Source organism: Heterodontus francisci, chromosome 7 (assembly GCF_036365525.1).
Source record: "Heterodontus francisci isolate sHetFra1 chromosome 7, sHetFra1.hap1, whole genome shotgun sequence".
Taxonomy (NCBI): Eukaryota; Metazoa; Chordata; class Chondrichthyes; order Heterodontiformes; family Heterodontidae; genus Heterodontus; species Heterodontus francisci.
Window position 1 is genome coordinate 48,901,653 of NC_090377.1, and position 7,184 is coordinate 48,908,836.

Sequence of the window (7,184 nt, forward strand, 5' to 3'; positions counted from 1 at the left end):
TATGGAAGTAATACGATATCTAGTGAAATATATTTACAGTGAATTCAATCATTAATCTCAAAATATAGTTAAGTAATATTTATATTATGTTTATATATTTGTTGCTTCATGATGCCAGATCAAATAGAATATGTAAACTACATGTGTAACTTATCCATTTGACCAACTACATTTCCCATACAGAGAAATCTTGTAGCTAATGTTACAAATGCCAGTTGTTCCTTTTATTTACAGTTGCTTTTCCAGTACCAGTAATAGTTTTTATTTGACAGCTATAATTAGCAAGCATCTACTAGCAATGTCAATATGTTGTCAAAACCATCTGAAAAGTTATGGAAGCGTGTTATAATTAAAAATGTTGCATTTTATCTCCTGTGCAAATTGAGTAGGTATCAAGAGCAAAATGTATGATTGACAAAATCATTTTATATCAGCATGGCTGTAAATTAACATTTCAGTCTGATCAGTGTTTTCTTTCACTTTTTGTTAGTAATACAGTTCTTATGTTGTCTAACTTTGTCAGGATTTCCCTGAAAATGCTTGCCTATGGCTATAGAGGCCTGCTTTTTAATGCAGTGATGGATTTATAGCTACAAGAGCTGGATTCTCTTTATCACTCCGGGTCTGGCTTCAAGAGGAGTAATGAACTGATTCTGTCATGAACTCTCCAGGGCCAGCTGGTTTTGTGTTAGAGCCTTTGCAAGAAAAAAAGCCCATATTTGACTTGACATTTATCTTTCAAGTGTTCCTCATCTAATTTTAGTGTATATTGACAAAAAAAATCCCTCAGGCTGATCAACATTAGCAGGTGCTGCAGAAACCTGTGCATTAGATATAATTTTAAATATGATTATAAGTTCTGTTATGTAAACACTATAATGCATAGAACTGGGCACTGAAAAGGCTGCACACTATTTGAATACAAATAGGATAACATTTATAACAGTGCACAGTGTATGTTTAGCAATATTATATTTTCAGTGGAACATTTCATCAACAATTAAATCTGTTAACTTTAGGTTACAAGGTTCTCTACCATTTTCAGTTCATTAATTTGTAGTTTTCCTTAAAGAACAGATACATAATGGGTGGATGTTGATCCTTTGTCAATTCCTAATTGTGCAAAGGGAAAGTATTGGCCAAATACATCAAGCCATTCAAAATGTCCATGATATTGTGCAATCCAGTTGTATCCAAATGCAAACAACATGCTTATGGGCCAGACTTTACGAAGCAGACAGGCGAATGACGCTTTCAGTCCATTAAACTTACTCTTGCCCAATTAATTTCCATCAGCTTTTGCACAGCAAGTTGCTGGAAGTGGGAGATGGAAATGGTGCTGCACCTTTTATGATGCACCCACATCTGGGACCGGTGTCCAACTGTGTATCTCCTTAACCAGTTAGATTGAAACATTGTTAATGAACAGCGCTGTGTCTGAACCAGGAAGTGTCTGTTAGCAGAGTGAATGCAATGTCAAATCGGGTACAAAAATTGAAATAAAGATAGGAAAAGAAAGACTGGATTAAGAGAGAGAAAAAAAGAGGCAGAAAGAAAAAATGAATAACTGTATGCTTTAAAAGAATCTCCAACAACAATTAAAAGCTGAAGGAATTAGTCTCCATGGGCAGGATTTCCCTGCAGGTTGCAGAACCCTGCCATCATGTTTAACTGGGGGTCAGAAGCCCACACTGTGTGGGAAACAGTCACTCACCTATGATTTTCACCAGATTGGCCAATTAATGGCCAGAGGGCAGGCTCGCCATTCGTCTCCAGCTTGGAAGCAGCAGCAGGATGCCATGGTTGGTAAGTAAGAGGTAGGGCACCTGAAAATGGAAGTGCCCTCTCTCCAACTTTTTCAAATATAAAATAAAAAATAGCCTTTGCAGCTGGGCCAACACTGTAGAGTGGTTGTGGGGATTGGGGGGAACGGGAAAACGCGCCACATGGCAGCCTGTGACTACTACAGACAGCAAGGGCTTCTAAGCGTACCTGGAGAATTGGCCCCCAACCCTAGTCTGCCACTGGGAGGCCATGTCCAGGCAGTTGGACTGTCCCCCGCAACCTGCAGGGATCTGGAGGCCGACTGGAAAATCCAAGTCACCCTCCTTCAATAGGCCTCAACAAGCCTTTAATTACATCAGTTGACTACCTGTCATTTGCAGGCTGGTAGCCCTGCTGTTCCCCATTCTGCCTCTGGGAAAATGGCCTGGGAGTTGGATGGAGCCTGAGAACTGGCATGCCGGCCAGTTCAGCTGCCTCCATTCCCGGTTCCAGCAGGTGCTAAAAATCCTGCCCTATACTTGTAAAAGTTAATTTTCAGTGCCAGAGAGGTTGTTCGGCAGTAATTGAGACTTATTGCACTGTTAAAAGGGGAACTTGGACTGATATGGACAAGCCCCAACTTTCTGTCGTGAGTTTAGTTTGTATCTATGATGCAAGTACAGGAACATCACACTATTCAATGCCTTTGAATGGTGAGTCAGAAAGATGCCATTTTCGGGAAGCTAATGCAGAGCTGTGTATCTCAAGGAAACTTTCAGATTTTTACATATATCCCCACATCTGCCCTCACCTGAAGTTGCTGTGCAATTCGCACATAAATAACAGTGAACATCATTATCCTCACCGTTATTTTGACAGTAAATTCTGGCCCACTGTTAAATCTAATTGTACTATTTAACTGGGAGCAGTCAGTGGATCATTTAGTTCAAGAGCTAATATGCTCAGAAACCAGCAACCCTTCCTCTTCCAACACAAGGATGTTGACATCCAGAGCTCTGAAAACAAATGTGTCCAGATGTAGCTTATAAGTTTGTATTTAATCACCAAATGTCACTACATCCAGAATGTTATCTTGTGGAGGATCCTTTTGAATATCAGGTTCACAGTAATGTTTGTAAATTCCATAAAAATTGCAGTATTGAAACAAATAATATTAAACTTAATGTTACATTTTTAACTACCATTCCTTTAATTGTTAGTTTTAGGCCTATCTATATAATGCATTTATTTTTAAAGGCCCTGAAATTATGCCTGGGATAAAAAAGCTTAAAAATTAATTGTGAAATTCCCTTTTATACTATTTTAGTGGACAGACCGCATCGGGTCGTATTGGCTTGACGATGACGGTCTTCAATTCAAATATTCTTAATTGCCCCCACAATCCCATCCCATCCCCCACCCCACCCCAGGTTAGAAAGGAAAAAATAACCAAAGTACCCATTCTCGGCTATAATCTGCTAACCCTTAGAAGGAAATCTTTACTTGCATGATTTGTCAGGTGATGTCAGGATAAGGCTCTGCTGTGATGGGCCCTTGGATTGTACACCAGAATGAGTCACTGTCTTGAGGGAAGGAAAGATGGATGAGGGACAAAAAGAAAGAACTATTTGCATTTATATAGCACTGTTATGTCCTCATGATATCCCAAAGCATTTCACAGCCAATTAAGTACTTTTAAAGTATAATCACTGTTGTAATGTAGATGACCACAGCAGCCAGTTTTCACACAACAATCCACAACCAGCAAATAAGATAAATGACCAAATAAATTTGTTGTGGTGGTGTTGATTGCAGTTGGAATGTTGGCCACGACATTGCTTCAAATTGTGTCATGAGATCTTTCATGTCCCCTGAACAGGAAGGCAAGACTTTGATTTAATGTCTCATCCAAAATGCATCACCTCTGGCAATACAGCAGTCCTTCTGTGCTGCACTGAAGTGTCAGTCTCGATTATGTACTAAAGTGCTGGGGTGGGGCTTGAACCCACAACTGCTGATTCAGGGACAAAAATGCTACCAAATGAGCCACTTAAGATGAATCAAACTATACTGACACAATTAATTAATTGAAGAGATTCCTCCTACTAATTGACCAAATTGTGTTTTTGTGTTTAATAGTGATGATCTATTTTGTCATCTCTTACGGCAGTGGCACCCCCAGGGGATGTTGTATCCCCCTGGGTAAGCCATATATTTACACTATGATAGTAAAGCATTATTTAGTATTACAGCAATAATGTTACTAAGGTATAGGATCAGCTTTATTAACATAATCTTAATAAAATATATAGTTATGTAAACACCAAATTAATAATAAAGTTATAATATTATTTCTGTGAACTTTGGCCTGATGTTTACAAGGAGGTGTGGAGAGGGGGCGGCGTAGTAATGGGGCGGAGGGTAGATATTTGGTGAAGACGAGATGCGGAGGTCCTGCCGAATGTAAGGGCAGGACCTCAGTATAGTATTTTTTTCTGTTTACTGCCAGCAGCCAGCCAAATTGACAGGCTGAGCGGCTTTGGTTGAGAAAACCAGCAGCAGGAGGCTGCAGCCAGGGTCCCTTGGGGACAGTCCCCGGCAATCGGAATTGTGGGGCAGGATGGAGGTGGATCACAGGGCCAAAGTTACAAGGGGAAACTGAAAGAACTCCTATGGAAATTTTGGTTCTTTTTTTTAAGACCACCCCCAACAAACTACCATCCATTCTAGGTTTGAAATCCACATTAACTAAAAACTGTATTTAATTGGTTGAAAATTGGTTCCAACTTTTTTTAAAATCAATTGGGAGTCAGGGCTTTAAATTTGTTCATGATCATGTTATTAGAACTAAATTCTGCCAAAGTTAGTATGCAACATCATCCAATCAGATAAGTCGTCAGTAGCCAGGTTGGCAGATACGCTTAAATGAACGAGCAACACTCAGGGAAGGGAAAGTTTAACACCTATTGGAATATGCAAAGTGATATTAGTATGGCTACATTTATTCTTACCTAGTGTGCAATGTTCTCCCTAATGATAAATGAATGGTACAATCACCAACTATACATGTATCGGCTTTCCGGTGTTTTAATCTAAGCATAGTACATGCCAATAGCTTCAGTACCTGTTTCCCTGTTACTAATACAATATTGCAATTGCAGTCACTGAAATTGTAAAGGTAAGGACACTGTACACACCAATTAAACACAAGCTACGATGGGTAATGTGTATTTGATGCAGTAAAGCTACAACACTATCTGGTATCCTGAGATGAAGTCATTCAACAACTATAGGAAAGGTAATGCAGAAAACAACAATAATGTGGCTTCCTAAAAGTAGTCAAAAAAACTGTTAAAATGATTCATGTAAACAAGTCATTACAGGCTGGTACATGACAGAGAATGGATATTTGATAAAACAGTCCCATCAACATGTACTGGTTTATAAAATTAACCACCTACATTCAAGAAAGAGATACTGTCTCAAGATATTGTATAATTGTCAAAAAATGCATTACTAAGGTGAATTTGAGTGTATAATATTTTTGTACGAAATTAATGTTTTCCTACAATCTTAAAGGCTGCAGCTCTATAGTGCACGTGTTGTGCGTATCTCCATTTCCAGCACGGCCACCTCCTCCTTGTTCATCAATAGAGTGTTTTTAATGAAACAATTTTATAAATTATCCCATATGCAATTGTTGATAAATGTGAGACCATGTTTGTTACTTTTTTAAAGAGGTCATAAATACTAAATAGTGAAATTTTAACAGGATTGAAGGAGTCATTGAGACTTAAGGGTTCAGATATACAAATCTTTAAAAGTGGAAGGACAGCTGGTGAGGCTGTAAAACAAGCATATAGGAGCTTATCTTTTATAAAAAGGGGGTACAGAATACCAAACAAATTGAAATGCTCCCAAGAGATCCTTTGAGTCACCCGAGAACTTGTTAAAACTTACATTTAAATCATAGAAATTTCAGCACAGGAGCATTTTTGTCCCATTTGTCAGTGCTAGTGCAAGCTCCAAATAGGTGCCATTTCTTTGTGTTTTTCTCTGTACCATTTAGTATCTTTCCTCATCGTTGCCTGGAAATTCTGCAGGGTTTCTCCCATTTCTGACAGTACCTTCAGCAGATTGGAAACCCAGAGAAACAGTACACATGGCTAAAAACTGCCATTTACACCATTTTTCCAGGGATTTCATCAGTATAATGGTGGCAGATCAAGAGAATACAATGGAAACTCTCCATTCAGGTGTTTAATCTTTTCCTAAATTAAATAAATGTGGCTGACTTGGCTCAATATCCACTTGAGGTAATCCATTCCATATTAATTCTTGGTGTGAAAAACCTTCTAATTTCATGCTTTTACAACTGATCCTAAGTTTATGCCCCCATATTACCAATTCACTGACCAATGGAAATAATCTTGTTTTCTCAAAGCTATGTTCATGCCAGCTTGATTCTTAACATTAAAATTTAACCAGCCAGCAAGCAGAGCCCTGAACATGCATATTTGCTTGCATATGCAGAGCTTCTTCGGTAACCCTTTGGGCTGGATTTTCCTGCGGGGTTGGGACCCCGATGTTGGGGCCATTTGGAAATTCCAAGCCCACCCATGTCCTCAGCGTGCCCGCCAGTGCAACCTTCTGGGAGGCAACTTCCTAATTGGCTGCCTCTATGCTCGCTACCCAAAGTTGGGGACACAGTGAGAGGAGACATCTGCCTGAGTGAGACAATGTCAGAGTGAAGTTGGAGATTTGGTGCACATGGTAAGTTCTGGTAGGTTTTTCTCCAGTTTCAATTTTATATGAACAGTCAGGCTTTAAATCTCCTGGTTAGGTAAATAGCCAAGTAGCAGCCAGCATTGGCAGTTATCTGTCAATCAATTGAAAGTAGTGAAGTTCAATGGGTCTTAATTATTGTAGCAGAAAGCTGAGCTAGCTAGTAAGTCATCATAATCTCTTTATAAAGCAGACTAATTTCTTAACCGAACGCAGTGAGAGGAGTCATCTGCCAGAGTACAGTTGGAAATTTGGTGCATGTGGGAATTTAGTGCAGAAGGGGAAAGTGGGGCTCCTTTTCAAATCTTTTTTAGCCTCCAGCAGCCAGTGAGTCTTCTTCCTTTGAATCCAAGGTAGCTGAGTGCAACTTTCCACTACTTCAGCTGTGTGAATTATTAACTAATTGACTAATCAAAAAATTAAGGTTGTACAGTGATGACAGGGCTGGTGGTGTGCTGCAACTGCCACATATGGGAATCTGTGGAATTCAATGTAATCCCAGACAGCCATTTCTGTAGGAAATGTCTGTAGCTTGCATGACTTCAGCTCAGAATTCCTGAGCTGGAGACTGAGTTGCAGATATTGTGGAGCATCAGGGAGGGGGAGAGTTACCTGGACACATTGTTCCAGGAGGC